Source organism: Ahaetulla prasina, chromosome 10 (genome assembly GCF_028640845.1).
Source record: "Ahaetulla prasina isolate Xishuangbanna chromosome 10, ASM2864084v1, whole genome shotgun sequence".
Taxonomy (NCBI): Eukaryota; Metazoa; Chordata; class Lepidosauria; order Squamata; family Colubridae; genus Ahaetulla; species Ahaetulla prasina.
The window spans coordinates 25356984-25380880 of NC_080548.1; positions in this window are offsets into that span (position 1 = coordinate 25356984).

Genomic DNA, 23897 nt, shown 5'->3' on the forward strand with positions numbered 1-23897 from the left:
TATATATATATATATATATATGTAGGTCTTTGGTTATTCGGGTTTTCTCCCACGTAAAATTGGAAGTGTCTTGGCGACGTTTCGACGAAGTCTCATTCGTCATCTTCAGGCTTCAGCTTCATGCTTCTGGGAGTGTATATATACAAAAGTGTATATATACACTTTTATTTTTTAGTAATTCATTCTTTATCCTAATACATTTACACATGTTTGGGGTTGCCTTTCTTCCATTTCATCTTTTTTGTTTTACAGCAATCTTTCTTCTCTTTCTCTTTCCTCTTTCCTTTAAAATTCTTCAGGGAGAGGTAACTGCTCCGTTTCATTAAATGATAAAAATGAATCAAATAAAAGCATTAACTTTCCCCAATTAGGCACAATTGGGGAAACAATTGTTTCAGGCACAAACATTCAGGCACAAAGAAGATTGTCACTTAATAATGCTGTGTGTTCTGAGCAAATAGAAAACAAAGAATAAAAGAGCTTGGTGCTTCAGCACCCTGGACAGGGCCCTAATCTACAATCGTCTTGCTCTTGGTAAGGCCCAAGGAAGAAAAGTATGCAGCTTTAGATGCCAAGAGTTCTGAACAATTCTTCACATATCTTTACAAGCTTTCACCTTCAAATGTTCTCCATTCCCAATGGGAATGGAGAACTGACCATCTGCCCTGGGGGCAAAGAGAAGAACAGCTCAGAAAACACCAGCAGAATAACACTTTCATGCTGTGGCCAACACATGGAATAGTGAGGGGTCCTTGGCGCTCTCTGAGCTTGCTTGTTTTCTTCCAGACATTTCATTACCAAACTAGGTAACATTATCAGTGGTGACATTACCTAGTTTGGGTCATAAAACATCTGCAAGCAAGCTCAGAGAGCACCAAAGACCCCCGCATTTCAACCCTGAGCTACAAATATTCTCCTTTATATGGAATAGCCTCTGGAACTATTGGGCATTAAGCTTGATTTGAAGGGGACTTTGACAAATATTGACGTTCCTTTGCATTTCTGGATATAGCTTGCTTGAACAGGTGGGAAAGGGAGGCAGATGTCTTCATACAGTGCACAGCTAAAAGAGAACACCCCTGCTGTAATAAAAAGCAGTAATTTTTTTTAGCAATGTTGGGAGATCACAATTACTGTGAGTTTGAATAGTGCTGTATTCTATTTATTGTGAATTACAAATTGATACCAGGTAATGTTTGATACGAGCTAAAAGTTGGTTAGTGTGAGGCTAGCACACATATGCAGTTGCTGTTGGGGTTTTAGATATTAATCATCATTTGTGCAAAATGTAAAAAAAGGAAGTTTCTGTCCAAAGAAGGTACAAAAATCAAGAGAGGTTTTGAAGAACTAAACAGAACACAGGAGATAATATATTCTGGATATGGGTTCATTCTCTTAGGTTGTACAGTATTTCATTAATAAACTCATAAAGATAGATAGATATAGATATAGATATATAGATATAGATATAGATGATATAGATATAGATAGTACCAAATTTATATTTGCTGATAAAGAAATAAAGGGAGACTAATATAGATCTATTTCAAGCTATTTAGCTCTCATCAGCTAGCCATACCCTTATTCAGATTCGAACTTGGGCTAGCTGATGAGAACTAAATAGCTTGAAATAGATCTATACTAGTCTCCCTTTATTTCTTTATCAGCAAATATAAATTTGGTACAAAATAGTTTGTCGTGAAAGCGACTGCCTGAGGGCTCCTGGATTGGAGTTGAAAGGCGAAAGGGAAGCAGTATGCTCCCTCCCATATTGGGGCAGACCAGGTGCTTTCAAGCTGAAACCAGGTATACTATTTTTCACAGCAATATCACTTTGAATAGTGTGAACTTGAGTAATGCAACCATTTCATGGGATTTATTAATTGAAATGATCAAGACTTACCTGTATGGGTTTATTAAAAAAGAAAAGAAACTTGTTTTCAACTTCATCTTGATCTTTCTTGCTCTTGTAAAAATATCCACATCTACCTTTCTGAAAGAGGCAGAAATTCAGATAGAGAGAAACATAAAACATGAATGCCTTTTTATGTTTTAGTATCAGGTCAAATTAAGAGAGATAGACCGAAAATTGAAACCCCATGGTCCCTGGGTGGATGGATGTTCCAGATCTTGAAGACATTGTAGAGGGAATGGCCCCATTCTCAAAAAAGAAAATCAAGAGCAAAGATTTTTTAAAAAGTTAAACATCTGGAATTGAACTAAATTTCATTGGATTTTAACAATTGTGTCTTTCTACAAAATCTCAAGGAAGGAAGGAAAGAAGGAAAGAAGGAGAGAAAGAGAGTGGGAAGGAAGGAAGGGTAACCTGTTTGCATTCCACCAGGGGGCAGCACAATGCTGAAATGCTGGTCCTTGTATTAATAGACCAAGGATTTGAAGCAGCTTTCAAGGGCGCCACATCACCATTGCTGAAAAATGACTTGGAAATGCCCATCTGATCAACTTTTGCAAATAAATTGAGAAGAACCAAAGAATCATGTCAGTTTCAAAAAACAGACCTGAAACAATCACAGAAAACAAGGATCGGTCATTGGGATCTAGCTCCCAAAAATATTAAAGGTAAAGGTAAAGGTTCCCCTCGCACATATGTGCTAGTCCTTCTCAACTCTAGAGTTCATCTCCGTTTCAAAGCCAAAGATCCAGCGTTGTCCAAAGACGTCTCCGTGGTCATGTGGCCGACATGACTAAACACCAAAGGTGCACGGAGCATTGTTACCTTCCCACCAAAGGTGGTCTCTGTTTTTCTACTTGCATTTTTTGCATGCTTTTGAACTGCTAGGTTGGCAGAAGCTGGGACAAGTAACGGGAGCTCACCCCGTTATACGGCAGCACTAGGGATTCGAACCGCTGAACTGCAGACCTTTCGATCGACAAGCTCAGTGTTTTAGCAGCTGAGCCACCTATCCCAAAAATATTAGGCTATTTTATTGGCTGGATTGCTCAAGCAATAGGACAATGGAGGGAATGGGGATTTTGCAGTATCCTTCCCCTGCCATGCCCACTAAGCCACGCCCACAGAACCAGTAGTAAAAAAAAATTGGTTTTCACCACTGCTTTGGAGGATCCTGAACTAATGTAGGAATTAAGAACATTGTAAATTAAATAATAATCTTGGAATATTTCAGCATAGATACAGAGCAAAATGGGCTCCAGCTTTATGTATCTTTTAGGATGTTATTATTTTATTTATTATTAATTCAATAGTTCTTTGCCTGTTCATCATAAAAGTGATTCATTTTCCTTTTTGTATTGTCTCCTCCCCTTTCAACCCCCTCTGAGCTGCCATTTGTCCCTCCCCACTCCAGGGGAAAGGATACTGCAAAATCTCCATTCCCACCCCACTCTGGGGCCAGCCAAAGGTGGCATTTGCAAGTTCTCCGAACTACTCAAAATTTCCACTACCGGTTCTCCAGAATCTGTCAGAACCTGCTGGATTCCACCCCTGTTCCAAAGTAGTCAGTATTGATCTCCAAGAGTTTGAAAGTACTATGCAAGAGGTTGATAAATTATTTGGGGTCAAAAGGGGATCAGAATATATCTACACCAGGCCTGCGGGCTGGATCCGGCCCCCGGGGTGCTTAGATCTGGCCCATGGAGCCTCCCTGGAAATAGTGAAGGACAGGCCTGCTGTGCCTCTGCCAGACAAAATGGATCTTGTGAGGATTATGTGCACCCCCTGCCCCTCGAGCTCTGTTTTCACTGGCAGAGAATTGCAGGAGGCCGTCACAGCCAAAAACGGAGCTTGGGAGCCCATTTTTGCTGGCAGAGCATGTGGGCCACCATAGGCACCCCCCAACACAAGTAATGTCATGCTGGCCACGCCCACCCTGGCTGTGGCCTCCCCCCCAGCATCCCCCATGAATATAGTGACCGGACGTCCCGCTTTTGGTGGGACAGTCCCGCTTTTTAATAATTTGTCCCGCGTCCCGTGGCAATTCCAAAAAGTCCCGATTTTTTTTTTGTTTCACTCCCATTCTGAAAATGGGAGGCGGCAACGCAAGAGGAGGAGGCGGAGAAGGGGGAGTGGCGGAGAAGAGGGCGCGAGAGGGAGGAGAGACGCTGCTTGACTTCACCCGAGAGGAAGAGAAGAGCAGAGACGAGAGACGAGGAGAGCCGAGCCTGCCTGGAAGAGCCGAGAGGAGAGCCGAGCCTGCCTGGAAGAGCGGAGAAGCAGCAGCCGGTCCTCCTCCTTCAGGCAGGTGGCAAGACTCAGCGCGCATGCGCAGCCCCCCCCTCCCCCCCTCCCCCATCAATGGTGTCCCGCTTTGCCATCGCTGAAATCTGGTCACTTTACCTATGAGGTCAAACACAACCCTGATGCGGCTCTCAATGAAATTGAGTTTGACACCCCTGATCTACACCAATAGGTGGTTAATAAATGATGGAAGATCAATTGGGGTCAATTAATCTTGCAGGGGTCTCTGTAGACCCCTCTGCCAGTCACTAGTCACTAAGCCCAAAGATGAGGTAACTAGTGGTAAGACATTTATATTTATCGACAAAGAAATAAAGGGAGACTAGTATAGATCTATTTCAAGCTATTCAGCTTTCGTCAGCTAGCCATATCTTTCTGTGATTCTACTCATTCCCAAGGACTTGGGATAGGCAGACAGTGTTGTTCGCTGGTGTCAAATATACAGTTATTATTTTTCATACTACTATTAATTAAAGTACTCTTAATTATATTATTTAGATACAAACAAGATTTGGGAGTCAATGAACAATCTGGAACTTCATGAAGAGGCCAATAAACTAAACAGTTTGGGGACCCCTTTGTTCGTTCAGTATGTCGAAGGCAGCCACATTCTGTCCATCTTCTGCACCTGGAGGGCTGGGTTAAAAAACCCCTCCAGAGATGGTGAACCACCAACCTCAGTAACTAGACTTGTTCCATTGTTGAACAGATCTCGACACCTGGAAGTGTTTTTCCTTAAATGAAAGTTAGGCAGCTATAGCCTATAACCATCATTTCTGGTCCTGCTTTTCATGGCAAGGAAATGTAGTTTTTGATCATCATCCATGGGGATATAACATTAGATTGGAGCGCATGTATAGCAGGGGCGGGCTTCAAAACCCGTTGCTACTGGTTCACTCATGGGTGTCCACATGCTCGTGCTCACACGTCACACTTCTGTGTGCAGAAGCGTCTGGGCGGGTGGGCGGAGCCTCCTGCCACAGCCACTACCGGTTCGCCCGAACCGGGGCAAACCGATAGCAACTCACCACTGGTGTATAGGATTAGGTTCTCTTCACCGACACCAGCATTCTCTGTCTTGGTCTTAGGATGGTGCCACCAGCTTTCTTTTGCCCGTCCTATCCTCAATATTGAAACTTATTGAAAACACATGTGGTGTAATTGAAACTGGAGCTATCTGAAGCTCCACCTACTTCCTCCTTGATCTCTAAACCACAGTGATAAATTTTGAGCATATAATGACGCTCACTGTACTTTGCTCCAAGCCTTTCATAGCTTTTAATCTGAGACGCTCTGTTACCTGCAATATCATTCCACCATTTTTATCCTTCATCTGAGGTTCCTGGAGGCGTCTTATCTCGGAGTTGAAGCAAAAACTGAAGCTCAATTTCCTAGAGTTTCCTGAATCAGGAATACTGACAATGTGGTTGCCGTTACTTCTCCTAAAGATCATCAGTCCTATTCTCACGTCGCTGGCTTGTGCGTTTTTGCTTACTGGCATATTCACCGACAACTGGGTTGTTCGCCATACTCATTTGGGAATATACCGTGAAAACTTGTGGAAATATTGCATCGAGTCAAATTGCTTCTCTTTGGTTCGAGATTTGGGTAAGCTGTTTGTCAGGACGCAGCATGTGACACACCTGGGCCACGTACCTTACCTCAGGTTGCTAGTTTCTTTGAAGATATAGGTTCATAGGTCTCTTGGAAAATGACTCTGCTTCCAGAACTTCTTCTCGTTTGCCACTGAAAATGGTTAATTGTACGAATAGAATAGAGTAGAATAGAATAGAATAGAATAGAATAGAATAGAATAGAATAGAATAGAATAGAATAGAATAGGAAGGGACCTTGAAGGTCTTCTAGACCAACCCCCTGTTTAGGCAGGAAACCTTGTACCACTTCAGAAAAATGGTTATCCAACATCTTCTTAAAAACTTCCAGTGTTGGAGCATTCACAACTTCTGGAGGCAAGTTGTTATACTGATTAATTGTTTTCACAGTCAGGAAATTCCTCCTTTGTTCTAGGTCGTTTCTCTCCTTGATTAGTTTCCACCCATTGCTTCTTGACCTGCCCTCAGGTGCTTTGGAGAAGAGTTTGACTCCCTCTTCTTTGTGGCAGCCCCTGAGATATCGGAACACTGCTATCATGTCTTCCCTAGTCCTTCTTTTCATTAAACTAGACATAGCCAGTTCCAGCAAGTGTTCTCTATATTTTATTCCTGTCTGAGCTACATCATGAGGTAATTGCTAAGGAGATGGTCTAGGAGAGAAAAGCTAGCTACCTTCTCTGCCTGATTAATAATGCTGTTTTGAAATCTCATTCATCCTAACTCTTATAAAGCTGCACAAACCCCATTCTTTCTAACTTCTAAGAATAACAGAATAACAACGTAATAGAGTTGGAAGTGATCTTGGAGGTCCTTCTAGTCCAACCCCTTGCTCAAGCAGGAGAATTTACACTATTTCAAATAAGTGGCTGTCTAATCTCATCTTAAAAACCTCCAGTGATGAAGCACCCACAACTTCTGGTGGCAAGCTGTTCCACTGGTTAATTGTCCTCACTGTTAGGAAGTTTCTCCTTCATTCCAGGTTGCTTCTCTCTTTGGTTAGTTTCCAACCATTGTTTCTTGTCCTGCCTTCTGGTGCTTTGGAAAATAATTTGACCCCCTCTTCTTTGTGGCAGCCCCTCAAATACAGGAATACTGCTATCATGTCACCCCTCGTCCTTCTTTTCTCTAGATTAGCCCTACCCAAATCCTGCAGCCGTTCTTCATATGGTTTAGTCTCCAGGGTTTTGATCATCTTAGTTAGTCCAGAAATATTTTACAAGAAGAGTTCTCCATTCTTCTGAAAACAACAAAATACCTTATCCCACCAGACTTGAAATCCTAGGCTTAGAAAACTTGGAACTCCGTCGCCTTTGACAAGACCTAAGTTTAACTCACAGAATCATCTATTGTAATGTCCTTCCTGTCAAAGACTACTTCAGCTTTAATTGCAATAATACAAGGGCAACCAATAGATTTAAACTTAATGTTAACCGCTTTAATCTAGATTGCAGGAAATATGACTTCTGTAACAGAATCATCAGTGCTTGGAATACTTTACCTGACTCTGTGGTCTCTTCCCATAATCCTAAAAGCTTTAGCCAAAAACTTTCTACTATTGACCTCACCCCATTCCTAAGAGGACCATAAGGGGCGTGCATAAGCGCACAAACGTGCCTACCGTTCCTGTCCTATTGTTTTTCTTTTCTTCTTCCTATATATATATATGCTTATACCTCCTAATATTTACTCATATATATGTTTATATACTATATAATCTTTTTGTATGATGTTGTGACAAAATAAATAAATAAATAAAAATAAATAAATAGTTGCCCACTTAATTGTCCACATGTCTTTTAGTTGGCCACATTTAGAAAAGTATTTTGAAAAGGGCTGGGTAGTCTTCCCCCATCTTTTCAAGTTTTAAGCAGCTGATGACCAAAAAAATGAATATCTAGAACGGTTTGTGTTTAAGATTTGAGGGTGATATTTATATGAAGTCAAACCTGAAAAATCCTGGGATATTTATATTAACGGATGGCTTCAACTGGTTTTATATTAAATGTTAAGCTACGTCTTGTCTCTTTGGATATAAGAGTCTGGTCTCACCCTCTTTTTCTTCTTCAGCTCATTCTCCACTCGGTGTCTCTTTTTCTTGAAACATTTTTGGGAAATCTTATTCCTGCTTTGCTAAACCAACCTTTTAAAATAAAACTTAAGGCTATTGAACATTGGAAAAAATAATACAGTGGTTGGATTAAGACTGATGGCAAACCTTTTCTGCTCGGCCTTTCAAAAATTCGACAAATGTGTCATTTGACTTTTTTTTTTTATTATTTGAATTTATATCCCGCCCTTCTCCGAAAAAAAATAAAAAATAATTTGCATTTATATCCTGCCCTTCTCCGAAGACTCAGGGCGGCTTACATTGTGTAAGGCAATAGTCTCATCCTGTTTGTATATTTATATACAAAATCAACTTATTGCCCCCCCCCCCAACAATCTGGGTCCTCATTTTACCTATCTTATAAAGGATGGAAGGCTGAGTCAACCTTGGGCCTGGTGGGACTCGAGCCCGCAGTAATTGTAATTGCAGGCAGCTGTGTGTTAATACAGCTTTGCTGTATTATCATCACACTCCTCACCATACACAAAAGGGAAACAATTGTTTGCATATTTTCTTTTCTTTTTTTCTTTTCTTTTAAAAAAGGTGGACAAATGAAAGCAGCGCCAGGTTGCGGGAGGCATGCTTTCTTGAAGTGGCTTAAGAGAATGCGCTTTTGCCGCCTCTGCAACCTGCAAAAATCGTATGAAAACAGATACCATTCTTTTTTTTTTCATAAAAAAGTTTTATTTTTACAATCATGTCAAACAACTCATTCAATGTACAGTTATATACAATTAGTCGGGCCTGCCCAGTCACCACCCCCCTTTTTAACACTCTTCCCTCTTCTACCTTCTTCTACTTTCCAGACCTTCCTCTCCTTCTTTTATCTACATCCTCTCCTCCCTCCACTCTCCACCTTCCTTCTCCTTCTTCTACCCCTCTTCCTTCCTCTTCTCCTCTTTCCTACCTCCTACTTTCTCCTCTTTTCTCCCTCCCCACCGTTCTAAAATGGTAACTGGGCAGACCCGACCCTACATTAATTATATTTATACATCTTCAATAATCCCTGTACAACCCCCCAATTCCCCTCCCCCTTACCCCTACCCCCCACCCCGACTTCCCAGAACAAAATGCAGGGTATCAAAACTAACAATCATAATCCAAAATAATTCCTAAATTATAATCTCTAATCTCTCCACACTTAATCACACTCTCAATTCCCCTCTCCTTCAGAAATATATCTAATACAAAATATTTCCTAAATTTACTCATATGCTATTCGATATTTTTTTATCTGATACTTATTTTGAATATAATCAATCCACATTTTCCGTTCTAAAATATATTTTTCTTGTGTATAGTCTTTCAAGTAAGCAGAGATTTTTGCTAAACAGATACCATTCTTATGGGATTTTTGGAAGCTCTGCGACACGCACATACACACACACACACACACACACACACACACATTATCACATGGTCTCCGCAGCCTCTGCAAATCACACAAGACCAAGGCATGTTTTTAAGAAAAGTTGTTGTTTGGTATTGGTGAATGCTACCCATGCCACCCAAAATATCCTGGCATGTCAGCTTTGATACTTTCACGTACCCATCGGAGTCTGAATCCGAAGGGGAAGACGAACAGCTGACAGAGAACGAGAGAGAGTGGCTCCGTTGGCTATGGAGGAAACTGGGGAAGGGCAAAGTCAGGCTGGGCAGAGCAGGGGAGAGGTTGAACAAGGGAGAGGGGGGTTCAGATGAAGACCAAGGCCCACCCCCTCCTCAACCTAAGGCACGCAGGGAAGAACGCAGAAGAGAGCAACATGGGTTGTGTGGCTTACGAGGGAGGAAAGGGCCCCATTTCCCTTCACAAGGCACACCTGGGGATGGAGTTTAAAGGAGAGGGAGTTCGGAGGGGCGTTTGTCAGGAATAAACACTGAATTTGTCTAGTGTTGAGAGCTGTGGCCTGCATTTCTGGCATTTCTCCTGACTGTTTGAATTAGTGCCATGCTTCTGTGTGCTTATCTTGTCTTGCTGAAATTATTGCCAGCTTCTGGGACTCATTATCCTGCTCTGCCAGAGTGATTGATTGCAGTCGTTCTGCTTACAGCATTTGGACTGGAATACCTGCAGCCAGAAGCTGCTGCAGGTTTGTGGGAGAGTTTTTCTCCAGGCCGGAGAGTAAACGGGACGTTGGGGGCAAAGTTGGTGCCAATAAAGGGACTCATACCAATTCTCTGGCTGTGTTGTCTTCGTGCCACGCCCCGGATATATAATATAATAATATAATATAACAACAGAGTTGGAAGGGACCTTGGAGGTATATATATATCATAGCTTCCCCATCCCTGGATTAGAAGCCAGGCAGTTTGTGATCTAAGCCAGGGGTCTCCAACCTTGGCAACTTTAAGACTTGTGGACTTCAACTCCCAGAATTCCTCAGCCAGCTTTGCTGGCTGAGGAACTCTGGGAGTTGAAGTCCACAAGTCTTAAAGTTGCTAAGGTTGCAGACCCCTGATCTAAGCTGTTGTCAAAACCCTGCTGTGTTTTTATCATTATACAAGCCGTGAGGTATAACCACCGTAAAGATGAGCTATTGGGTGTAAGCCATAATGTCAGCTGGCAACTGTATAGGTAGTCCTTGACTTACAACAATTCATTTAGTGACATTTCAAAGTTGCACCGCGCTTAAAAAAAAAGTGACTTATGACCGTTGTTCACACTTACAACCGTTGCAGTATCTCCATCTTCATGCGATCAAAATTCAGGTGCTGGGCAACTGACTCGTATTTATGATGGTTTGCCGTATTCCTGGGGTCACGTGATCCCCATTTTGAGACCTTCTGAGAAGTAAAGTCAACGGGGAAACTAGATTCACTTAACAACTCTGGCAAGAAAGCTCGTAAAATGGGGCAGAATTCCCTCAGCAACTTTCTCACATAACAACAGAAATTTTGGGCTCAATTTTGGTCATACATTGAGGAATAAATACCTGTATTTATGAACCTGGGGTTCAGGGATTACAGTGTTATGTGAACCCAGCCTCCTATAATGTAACTCCAAAGTCTTGTCTTGTTTTGCATTCTGAATGTGCTCTCGTTACTCTTTTGCAGAATACGATATCTTTGTCACTGGATTTCTGGGACTCGCAGCATCCTATTCAGTCACACTCCCTCTTGTTATCCTCCTGCTCTACGTCTGCAAGAAGAACAAGTTCCTGACCAAAAAATTCAATCAAAGCCTCTTACTGCCAGGTATCTGCAACCCTAAATCCCTTTTCTGAAGCAGAATGGATTGGCTTAGGTCGCTCAACCTAACCTGTTGGTTTCCCTTCCCCTTAAGTTAAGGAGAAACTTCCTAAGAGTGAGGACGATTAACCAGTGGAACAGCTTGTCTTCAGAAGCTGTGGGTGCTCAATCACTGGAGGTTTTCAAGAAGAGACTGGACAGTCACCTGTCTGAAATGGTGCAGGGTTTCCTGCTTGAGCGGGGGACTGGACTAGAAGACCTCCAAGGTCCCTTCCAGCTCTGTACTGATTGATTGATTGATTGAGTGAGTGAGTGAGTGAATGATTGGTTGAGCTGAAACCTGTCCACTCCCATCCATACCCCCACAGTTTCCAGGCACACGAAAGGACAGCCACTGCAGCACCTTGGATCACCCAAGATGGAGATGCAGAATTGGGTGTCATCAGCATACAAATACAAACCTGGAGTTCCGGACAGGTCTTTAGCGTTGGTTAGAGTAGCAATAGCCTTGAAAGCTTCCCCAAGTAATTATCTATTACTTTTACCTATTATAATGAAGGCAAATTCAGTCTCTTTCTCATACTTTCCCCTTCCCCATGATCAGGGGTGGTATTTACTTACCTTCACTACCGGTTCGCAAATGGGTGGTCCATGCATGCGCAGAGCATAAAAAATGTGGATAAATGGGACGTGATTACATCCAGGTGGGTGGGGGGAGCCACCCGCAGCTGCCGCTATAGGTTTACCTGAACCAGATACAACTGGCTGAATACTACTGCTGACCTGGATTCAGTAATCCATAATCTCTTGTGCAATGACCCTGGTTTGTTTGTTTGTTTGTTTAATTTATATTGCCACCTATTTACCCATGGAGACTCAAGGCGGCTTACAGAATATAAAGCATTACATTTAAAACAATGAAAACCAACAAAAAAGAATGAAATAAATTAATATAGTACAATATAACAAAATCACCCCCCACCTCCCACACCCCTCCGCCCCGGTGATAGCAAGATCACACGAGTCATTAAATGGACTCCATCCCGCTCTGGGTTCTCCAGGCCCACTGGCGGAACCAGGTCTTCAGCGCCTTCCAGAAGAGTATTAGAGTGGGGGCCTTTCTAATCTCTCGGGGGAATGATGTTCCAGAGAAAGGGAGCCACCAGGGAGAAGGCCCTTCTTCTGGGTCCCATTAGGTGTATCTCCATTGTGGATGGGACTCGCAACATTCCCTGCCTCCCTGTTCTGATGGGTCGGGTAGATTTCTCCCTGAACTGTTTTCTCCTCTGAGCTTCCAAGACCTATTGAAAGGGTCCCTCACACATATTGAACGATAAATACGTTTCGGGTTATCTGAACGCAAAGGCTGTAGAATTGACTTGAAATACTCCTTAAAACAAGATTAATCCCTAAGAGCCCGAAGTCATGCTTAGCTAAAGGGTTAAAATGGGGCTTCCTTTTTTTACATTCCTTTCGATTCAAAATGAAACACTCCTTTGAAGCTGATTTATGAAGCAAACGTCTCCTCTCACCTTTAAAAAGGGATGGAAGATCCTCCCTTCACATTGTTGGGTGTTCTGGAGGAGACCCGATAAAAAGTCAGGTCAGGTAAATTTTATCCTGGGGCTGCTTTGACAAGGAGAATGGTGTTGCTACCCATATTTCCCCAAAAATAAGACCCTGTCTTATATTTTTTTGAACCTTGAAATATTTTGAGCATGTGCTCAAAAGCCCAACTGGGCTTATTATCAGGGGACGTCTTATTTTTGGGGAAACACAGTATGCACCGGGAGCCCCAGTGGGTTAAATGGGGTTAAAGGGCAGTATTGAAGGCTAATTCCCCCCACAGTCAGGAGTTCAATCCTGATGAGGTTCAAAGTTGACTCATCCTTCCATCCTTCCGAGGTCGGTAAAATGAGGACCCAGACTGCTGGGGGCCGATATGCAAATAATACCTACATTGTAAACTGCTCAGAGTGTGCTGAAAAATGATATGGGGTGGTATACAGGTATAAATCTAAATGCTATTGCTAATTCTTGATGTCAAACAACTTCCTCGCACAGACTTAGAGTTAATCTAGAGCATTGTCCATTAAACAAGTGTGGTAGACTTGCTTTGCACAGCATGTGAAACTACATAAAAACAGGCTGGGGTAAATGCTAAGCAATCTTAGCATGAGATGCGAAAGTCAGTACTAGGTTTTGGTCCAATGTTCTGGGAATGCATCCTGCAAGAATGACTTAGTCCAACCTCACATGTTATTTTAAAAATGCTGAAATCTTGCCAGAAAAATGCATGTTACAGTGGTATCCAAGAGAAGCTGAAAAGCTGACTCAATCCTGGTTTATGAGCCGCGGTGGCACAGTGGTTAGAGTGCAGTGCTGCAGGCTACTTCTGCTGGCTGCTGGCTGACTGCAATTTGGCAGTTTGAATCTCACCAGGCTCAAGGTTGACTCAGCCTTCCATCCTTCTGAAGGTCAACGAAATGAGGATCCAGATTGTTGAGGGAAAAGAGGCTGACTCTGTAAACTGCTTAGAGAGGGCTGTAAAGTACCATGGAGCAGTATATAAATCTAAGTGCTATTGGGAAGGAAGGAGGGAGGGAGGGAGGGAGGAGGGAGGGAGGGAAGAAGGAAGGAAGGAAGGAAGGAAGGAAGGAAGGAAGGAAGGAAGGAAGGAAGGAAGGAAGGAAGGAAGGAAGGAAGGAAGGAAGGAAGGAAAAAAGAAAGAAAGAGGAAGGAAGGAAGGAAGGAAGGATGGAAGGAAGGATGGAAGGAAGGAAAAAAGAAAGAAAGAGGAAGGAAGGAAGGAAGGAAGGAAGGAAGGAAGGAAGGAAGGAAGGAAGGAAGGAAGGAAAAAAGAAAGAAAGAGGAAGGGAGGAAGAAGGAAGGAAGGAAGGAAGGAAGGAAGGAAGGAAGGAAGGAAGGAAGGAAGGAAGGAAGGAAGGAGCTATGGTGGTACAGAGGCTAGAATGCAGTACTGCAGGCTGCTTCTGCTGACTGCCGGCTGACTACAATTTGGCAGTTTGAATCTCATCAGGCTCAAGGTTGACTCAGCCTTCCATCCTTCTGAAGGTCAACGAAATGAGGATCCAGATTGTTGGGGGGAAAGAGGCTGACTCTGTAAACTGCTTAGAAAGGACTGTAAAGCACTGTGAAGCAGTATATAAATCTAAATACTATTGGGAAGGAAGGAAGGAGAGAGGGAGGGAGGGAGGAAGGAGCTGTGGTGGTGCAGAGGCTAGAATGCAGTACTGCAGGCTGCTTCTGCTGGCTGCTGGCTGCCTGCAATTTGGCAGTTCGAATCTCACCAGGTTCAAGGTTAACTCAGCCTCCCTTCCTTCTGAGGTGGGTAAAATGAGGGCCCATATTGTTGGGGCCAATATGCTGACACTATAAACTGCTTAAAGAGGACAGTAAAGCACTCTGAATAGGTCCAAGTGCTAATGCTGTTTATTATGCTCTGTGAAATGATGACAAGTTCTTCTTAGCCTCAGCTCTTCAACCCCATATAAAGTTGCTTTTATAGTTAGACATGATTGGGGTGCTTTAGTTCTGGTTTCCCACAATCAGTTTCCTCTAGGGGCCAGTACTTCTCTAAACCACTTCCTCTTATATGCTGAACTCTCGCACATTTTATTGTCACTGCCCTTGTGTGTTTCCCTTAATGGCAGTTAATCCCCTGAAACTACACATATAATTTCTCTAATTAGGCCTTTGAACTCTGGTGCTGGAGAAGACTCCTGTGAGTCCCTTGGATTGCAAGGTGAACAAACCGGTCAGTCCTAGAGGAGATCAACCCTGACCAGATCCTGAAGATGAAACTCAAAGACTTTGGCCACTTAATGGGAAGGAAGGACTCACTGGGGAAGAGCCTAATGCTGGGAAAGATTGAGGGCAAAAGAAGAAAGGGACGACAGAGAACGAGGTGGCTGGATGGAGTCACTGAAGCAGTCGGCGTGAGCTTAAATGCACCCCAGAGGATGATAGAGGATAGGAAGGCCTGGAGGAACGTTGTCCATGGGGTTGCAATGGGTTGGATACGACTTCGCAGCTAACAACAACAATTTCTCTAATACCTTGGGTCAGTCAGAAAAGTATTGTGAAAAGGGCTGGGTAGTCTTACCTGCCTCCCCCTCCTTTAAAATTTTGAGGAGCTGCTGACCAGAAAATGAATATTTAGAATGGTTTGGGTTTATGATTTGAGGGTGTAGTTAAACCTGAAAAATTTGGGGATATTTATATTAATGGATGGCTTCAACCAGGAATGGTATTCACTTACCTTAGCTACCACTTCGCAAATGGGAGCACACTCGCCACCTCTGGGCATGCGCAGGACCTTCTGTGCATGCGCAGATTGTCGAAAACAGGACATGATGACATCTGGGTGGGTGGGCGGAGCCTCCAACAGCTGCCGCTACTGATTCACCCGAATCGGCTAGAACAGGGGTCTCCAACTTTGGTCCCTTTAAGACTTGTGGACTTCAACTCCCAGAGTTCCTCAGCCAGCTTTGCTGGCTGAGGGACTCTGGGAGTTGAAGTCCACAAGTCTTAAAGGGACCAAGGTTGGAAACCCCTGGGTTAGAACCAACTGAATAGCACCACTGCCTTCAACTGATTTCATATTAAATATTAAGCTATATCCTATCTCTTTGGATATAAGAGTCTGGCCTCGTCCTCTTTTTCTTCTTCAGCTCATTTGTTGTTTCTCTTCTTGGCATCTATTTTTCTTGAAACATTTTTGGGGAAATTTTATTCCTGCTTTTCTAACCAACCGTTTTAAAATAAGGCTATCAAATATTGGAAAAAATAACACAGCAGTTGGGTTTTCACAACGTATTTAGACTTAAGACTTCGATGGCGAATCTTTTCTCCTTGGCCTTTCAAAAATCCAACAAATGTATCACTTGACTTTGCTGGGTTATTACACTCCGCACCACACACAAAAGCGAAACAATTGTTTGCATATTTTCTTTTCTCTTTTCTAAAAGAAAAAGATGGACAAATACCTTGGGTCAGTCTGCTTACACATTGATGATTTTGTTCTGTGCTGTATGCACTCGCATTATCACAATTAGCCATGATAATTTAGAACCGATCCTCTATATTGACCATCAATTGTGTTGTAAATGTTGTACCTTGATGAACGTATCTTTTCTTTTATGTACGCTGAGAGCATATGCACCAAGACAAATTCCTTGTGTGTCCAATCACACTTGGCCAATAAAATTCTATTCTATTCTATTCTATCTCTGACATGTTTCAATTCATTTCTTCCTAGCGGTGACTACAATGATTGGAATGTCAATTTATACTGGACATTACACTTATGAAGTGGATTATGGAGACCGTGGATTTTCCTTCTGGCTGGCCTGGTCTTCCTTCCCCGTTTCCCTTGTTGCTGGTGAGTTCGGAGCCGTATTATGAAACATGGGCTTCATCAGCTCCTTTTGCCAAATTGAGCTTTCAATTGCTTTCTAAGATAAACCATCTTGGTTTAATTAAAGACTCCTTTTAAGCTAATTTGCTCTGGGTGAATCCAGGATGTGTGTTCAGTCCAGGAGGCATGAGCAATGACTCAATTAGCCGGCAATTGAGTCCACGGCAGCTATCAGCTCTGGCAGCAACCCAGTGAGCGTCTGCCAAGGTTTTTCTGTTATCTTTCTTGATGCTGGTGTGTCAACCAGGAAGTCAGGAATAAACAGAACTTCAGCTCAAGTTCTCTCTAGGCAATTGGATTTGTTCGTCACAAAGCAGTATAGCAGCCCCTCCTGCTTTTATACCCTGTGGGGTGTGGCTCCGTGACTCAGCACTTTCTAGGCCTGCTCTATCCCTGCTTCTGTTGTTCCCACCTCTTTTGTCTACAAAACCTGGGATCTAACCAGGACTGATTGTCCTCAGCTGGGTCTGGAAGCGTTTCCTGGGCGGGGGGAGATACAGGAGACAGAGGCCTTGTTACCTCTTCCATCTGGCCTGCCTCTGGCTCCTGGAGCTGAGCCAGGGAAGCCGGCCCTGCAGAAGGGAACCCTGACAGCCCTTCCCCCTCACTCTTTGAATCACTCTCTGGCAGGGAGCCAGGCCCGGGGGTGGGGGGGGGGCTGGAGCCACAACAATGTGTGTTTCTTTAACCATACGTAAGTGTTTTGACACTGGGTCCTTCTGCACTGTTTTGTCAACTTTACAATCAGTTTGGAATTCTGAGATTTCCTATGGGTTGCCCGTTCAAATATTAACCAGCCTCAAGAGGGTCAATTAATTTTTCAAAGCGTCAGAGGGCAAAACAATCAATAATGGATGGAAACTAATCAAGGAGAGAAGCAACCTGGAATTAAGGAGAAACATCCTAACAGTGAGGACAATTAACCAGTGGAACAGCTTGCCTCCAGAAGTTGTGGGTGCTTCATCAGTGGAGGTTTTTAAGAGACTGGACAGCCAGTTGTCTGAAATCGTGTAGTCTCCTGCTTGAGCAGGGGGTTTGGACTAGAAGGACCTCTAAGATCCCTTCCACCTCTATTATGTTATTATTCTGTTATTCTTAGAAGCTAGAAATAATGTTTGTGTAGCTTCATAGAAATTAGAATGAATGAGATTTCAGAACAGCATTTTTACGCAAGCAGAGAAGGTGGCTAGTTTTTCTCTTTTAGACCACCATCTCCTTAGCAATTATCTCATGATGCAGCTCAGACAGGAATGAAATATAGAGAACACTTGCTGGAACTGGGTATGTCTAGTTTGATGAAAAGAAGGACTAGGAGTGACATGAGAGCAGTGTTCCAATATCTCAGGGACTGCCACAAAGAAGAGGGAGTCAAGCTCTTCTCCAAAGCACTTGAGGGCAGGACAAGAAGCAATGGGTGGAAACTAATCAAGGAGAGAAGCAACTTAGAACTAAGGAGAAATTTCCTGACAGTTAAAACAATTAATCAGTGGAACAACTTGCCTGCAGAAGTTGTAAATGCTCCAACACTGGAAGTTTTTAAGAAGATGATGGATAACCATTTTTCTGAAGTGGTACAGGGCTTCCTGCCTAAGCAGGGGGTTAAACTAGAAGACCTCCAAGGTCCCTTCCAATTCAATTCAATTCAATTCAATTCTATTCTATTCTATTCTATTCTATTCTATTCTATTCTATTCTATTCTATTCTATTCTATTCTATATGTTCCAATGCAAGGCAGGAATTGGATAAGATTTCAGAGTGAATAGAATAGAATAGAATAGAATAGAATTTTATTGGCCAAGTGTGATTGGACACACAAGGAATTTGTCTTGGTGCATATGCTCTCAGTGTTACATAAAAGAAAAGATACGTTCATCAAGGTACAACATTTACAACACAATTGATGATCAATATATCAATATAAATCATAAGGATTGCCAGCAACAAGTTATAGTCATACAGTCATAAGTGGAAAGAGATTGGTGATGGGAGCTATGAAACTATTAATAGTAGTGCAGATTCAGTAAATAGTCTGACAGTGTTGAGGGAATTATTTGTTTAGCAGAGTGATGGCCTTCCGGAAAAAACTGTTCTTGTGTCTAGTTGTTCTGGTGTGCAGTGCTCTATAGCGTCGTTTTGAGGGTAGGAGTTGAAACAGTTTATGTCCAGGATGCGAGGGATCTGCAAATATTTTCACGGCCCTCTTCTTGATTCGTGCAGTATACAGGTCCTCAATGGAAGGCAAGTTGGTAGCAATTATTTTTTCTGCAGTTCTAATTATCCTCTGAAGTCTGTGTTTTTCTTGTTGGGTTGCAGAACCGAACCAGACAGTTATAGAGGTGCAAATGACAGACTCAATAATTCCTCTGTAGAATTGGATCAGCAGCTCCTTGGGCAGTTTGAGCTTACTGAGTTGGCGCAGAAAGAACATTCTTTGTTGTCCTTTTTAATGATGTTTTGATGTTAGCTGTCCATTTGAGATCTTGCGATATGATAGAACCCAGAAATTTGAAGGTTTCTACTGTTGATACTGTGTTGTCAAGTATTGTGAGAGGTGGAAGTATGGAAGGGTTTCTCCTAAAGTCTACCACCATTTCTACGGTTTTGAGTGTGTTCAGTTCCAGATTGTTTTGGTTGCACCACAAGGCTAGTCGTTCGACCTCTCGTCTATATGCGGATTCGTCATTGTCTCGAATGAGACCAATCACTGTTGTGTCATCTGCGAACTTCAGTAGCTTAACAAATGGATCATTGGAGATGCAGTCATTGGTATACAGAGAGAAGAGAAGTGGGGAGAGCACACAGCCTTGGGGCGCCCTGTGCTAATTGTACAGGTATTTGATGTGATCTTGCTTAGCTTCACCTGCTGCTTCCTGTTTGTTAGGAAGCTTGTGATCCACTTACAAGTCTGTTCCGGTACCTGTAGCTGGTTTAGCTTAGTTAGAAGAATGTCTGGAATGATGGTATTGAATGCTGAACTAAAGTCTACAAAAAGGACCCTTGCATAGGTCTTTGGAGACTCAAGATGTTGTAGGATGTAGTGCAGAGCCATATTAACAGCATCATCTGTTGATCTATTTGCTCGGTATGCAAATTGCAAGGGGTCTAAGAGCGGATTCGTGATGGTTTTCAGGTAGGAAAGCACTAGCCTTTCAAAGGTTTTCATGACTACAGATGTTAGAGCAACTGGTCTGTAGTCATTCAGTTCCTTGATGGTGGGCTTCTTCGGCACTGGGATGATGGTAGAGCGTTTGAAGCAAGAAGGAACATAGCACATCTCTAGTGATTTATTGAAAATATGGGTGAAGATGGGGGCCAATTGGTCAGCACAGACTTTTAAGCAAGAAGGAGTTAGATGATCAAAGCTGAATTTTCAGCGTGTTTTTCAAATTAGTCTCCACCAAATCCTAAAGATCGCGATGCATGTTTCTTTGACTTTTTCTTTTTTGTCCCTTCCAGCTGTTGCAGGATTGTTTCATGCTGTACTCGAGGAAATCGACGAAGAAAATGAAATCATGTTAAATGTAATTCCGGGGAACTGAAAAAGCTCCGGACCATGAAATGTGGCTTTTGGATTTGGAAACAATATTTCTTCTTTAAATGGACTAGAACCGCATCCAGAAATTCGTTGGAAATGCTCCTTGGTTTATATGTTTAAAGTTACTCAGTGTGGCCTTTTATTGAATTTTTATCATTTTCTTTTTCTTGAAGCAGAATTGAAATGCCATATTAGGGATTTTCGGTCACAGTTTCTCTTAGGGCTACATTTTGTCTAGAGCAGTGAATACGCAATTGAAGCCCGCTGTTGTTGTACATAAATGTTCCAAACAATATCACGTAAGGCAGTGGTTCTCAACCTTTATAGTGCTGCGACCCCTTCAATACAATTCCCCACGATGTGGCGATCCCAACAGAAAAAAAACGGCAATCACCCCTGAAGCCGTATTGGCTAGCGATCTGACTCCTCCCCTATTAAGTTTATCGTGCCTGAAGCCAGATTAGGCTAGCGTTTGGGAGTGATTGCAGCTGGCTTGAGAGGGAGACATCAGAGCAAAGATTTCTCTCTTTTTTAATTCATCGCGCCTAAAGTCGAATTCGGCTAGCGATTTGAAGAGCCTGCAGCTGGCTTGTGCAGTCAACCATTGGAGCGCGATTCTTCGACTCACACGTATACTTCCCATATTTCCGATGGTCTTAGGCGACCCCTGGCAAATCTTCATTTGACCCCCAATGGGGTAGCGACCCATGGGTTGAGAACTGCTGATGTAAGGTTTTCAAGTGCAGCTCAAAATTTGATAAACACAATGAAACGCTGAACACGAGGCAACTGATAATCAGTTTTAGTTTTATTTTTATCGCATTTTTACCGTTAAACAAATCTTACACTTTATGCATAACTGCAACCAATTACATACCATAACATTCCAATTCAAATACATTCTATACATTTTTACTATACATTTTAATTCTACTTCTATTTTGTCTATTTCTTTTCCATTTTTCTGTTCTCAGTCCAGTCATATTACTTCTCCCACATTGCGTAGTATTCCGAATCTATTTGTCCTTTCAGTTCAATTGTTAATTTTTCCATTTCTGCATAATCAAATATTATTTTAATTACTAAACCTTCAGAAGGTATGTTTGTATTTCTCTAGCATTGCCTGAAAGCTATCCCTGCTGCGGTCATTATATGTAAAATGATATATATTATTTTTTTGGTCATATTTCCCTTTAACTATCCCTAGGAGAAATAGTTCCAGGGTATATTCTATCTGAAGTCCTGTTAATTCCTGGAACCACCTGTGTATTTTCATTTCAGGGCACAACCACCATATATGATAGAAGGTGCTTTGTTTTTGACCACATTTCCAACAATTTGGGCTTAGATTTGGGTATTTTATATCTTAGAATTGGGATGATCAGTTTTATTTCTGATCAGAAAGCAAAACTGGGCGACCTTTTATCTCCCACCTTAAACAGAGCAGGCAGAGAGAAAAAGTAAAAGTCAAAGCCACCGCATGCAAAAACCTTTTCTCAAACTTCTTAGAGTTTACACAGCTCGCACAGATCATCTTAGTGTTAGAAACATAATTTCATATCCATTAGTTCATGCAAACCTCATGATTTTTCTCAGCGCTCTGAAACAAAGGCGCTCAGAAGAGGAAAAGAATACATTTTCTGGTATATTAGCCCAGATCTTTGTTAGGGGGTGCTAACTTACATAGAATAGAATAGAATTTTTTATTGGCCAAGTGTGATTGGACACACAAGGAATTTGTCTTGGTGCATATGCTCTCAGTGTACATAAAAGAAAAGATACGTTCATCAAGGTACAACATTTACAACACAATTGATGGTCAATATATCAATATAAATATTAAGGATTGCCAGCAACAAAGTTACAGTCATACAGTCATAAGTGGAAAGAGATGGGTGATGGGAACTATGAGAAGATTAATAGCAGTGCAGATTCAGTAAATAGTTTGACAGTGTTGATGGAATTATTTGTTTAGCAGAGTGATGGCCTTCGGGAAAAAACTGTTCTTACATTAATTACAACAGGCAGAATTCACATTTTGCATTTCACAACAAGTTACTTAGCTAGGCTACTTGGCAGCCTGGAGGCTTTATCTATGCAAACAGAGCATTAAATCACAATGGAGCTTCCCTCAGCAGCAAGGAATATCAAAAGTTGAGTTAGGTGCATTCTGTAACATGCTCTAATCCTTTCAATTATTTTCATGCTTTCCCTTTTTCTCGCCTCCCTTAAAAACGCACAGACACATCAAACACAAATAAATCCACTGCGACCGTCATAAATGTGAATCAGTCATCAAGCATCCAAATGTAAACCAAGGTCACTAAATGTTGAAAGTCAAGGACCGACGTCTTTTATGGAAAAACAGCAGCAATTTCAGGTGTTTTTTTTTATTATTTGAATTTATATCCCGCCCTTCTCCGAAGACTCAGGGCGGCTTACAGTGTGTAAGGCAATAGTCTCATCCTATTTGTATATTTATATACGAAGTCAACTTATTGCCCCCCCAACAATCTGGGTCCTCATTTTACCTACCTTATAAAGGATGGAAGGCTGAGTCAACCTTGGGCCTGGTGGGACTAGAACCTGCAGTAATTGCAGACAGCTGTGTGTTAATAACAGGCTGCATTAGCCTGGTGAGCCACTTCCCAGACCCTATCTTCCTGGTTCTTTAACCAAGAGACTGGCTGATTTCTTTGTCGACTAGATCTGTGAACCAATGTTGATTACCCTTACTGGCTTATACAGAGGAAGTCCTCGAGTTTCAACCATGGTTGAGCCCAAAATTTATGCTGCTAAGTGAAACATTTGTTAACCCTACTGTATGTCTTTTCTTGCCACAGTTGTTACGGGAACCCTTGCAATTGTTAAGTTAGTAGCATGGTTGTTAAGTGAATCTAGAGTCCCCGTTGACTTTGCTCATCAGGAAAAGGTGATGGTATGATTCTGGGACTCTGCAACTGTCATAAGTACAAACAATTTGCCAAGCTTCTGAATTTTGATCATGTGACTGTCAGGCCTGGAAGCTATCTTTTACATTGGGCCTTCAGACCTGCCATGTTTACGGCTGTGGGAAACTGGGAGGGGGGATGGTATGGAGCATGGGTGATATTTAGTCATAATAACATTCCTTTCTCAGAGAGTCAAGGACATCTTGCCCTGCACCTGGAAGGCTGGACTTGGGAGGCATTTCCAGTTGAAATGATGCTTGATTGGACCATGTGATGGACTTGTGGGTGATGGACAGAGACTTGAACTTTCCTTTGGGTGGGGAAAACCTGGAAACTTTCAGATTCGGGTTTTCCCGGATGTGCCAATATGACATCTCTAATAAAATGTAGCTTTGAGGAACTTCGAGCCTCGGCATTTTCTTTCATTGGGGGTGTTATTTGGAACCCTGACAGACTGACTTCTTTGTCGACTAGACTTGTGAACCAACATTGATTACCCTTACTGGCTTATGCACAGGTAGCCCTCAAGTTACGACCATGGTTGAGCCCAAAATTTATGTTGCTAAGTGAAACATTTGTTTGCCCCACTATATGCCTTTTCTTGCCACAGTTTGTTAAGGAAACCCTTGCAATTGTTAAGTTAGTAGCATGGTTGTTAAGGAAAACAACCTTAACAACTTTTCCTCATCAGGAAAAGGTGATTGTGTGATTCTGGGAAACTGCAACCATCATAAATACCAACCACTTGCCAGGTTTCTGAATTTTGATCATGCGACCATGCGGGTGGCTGCAATGGTTGTAAGTGTGGGGGGAAAAAAACGGGGTCATAAGACACGTTTTTGCAA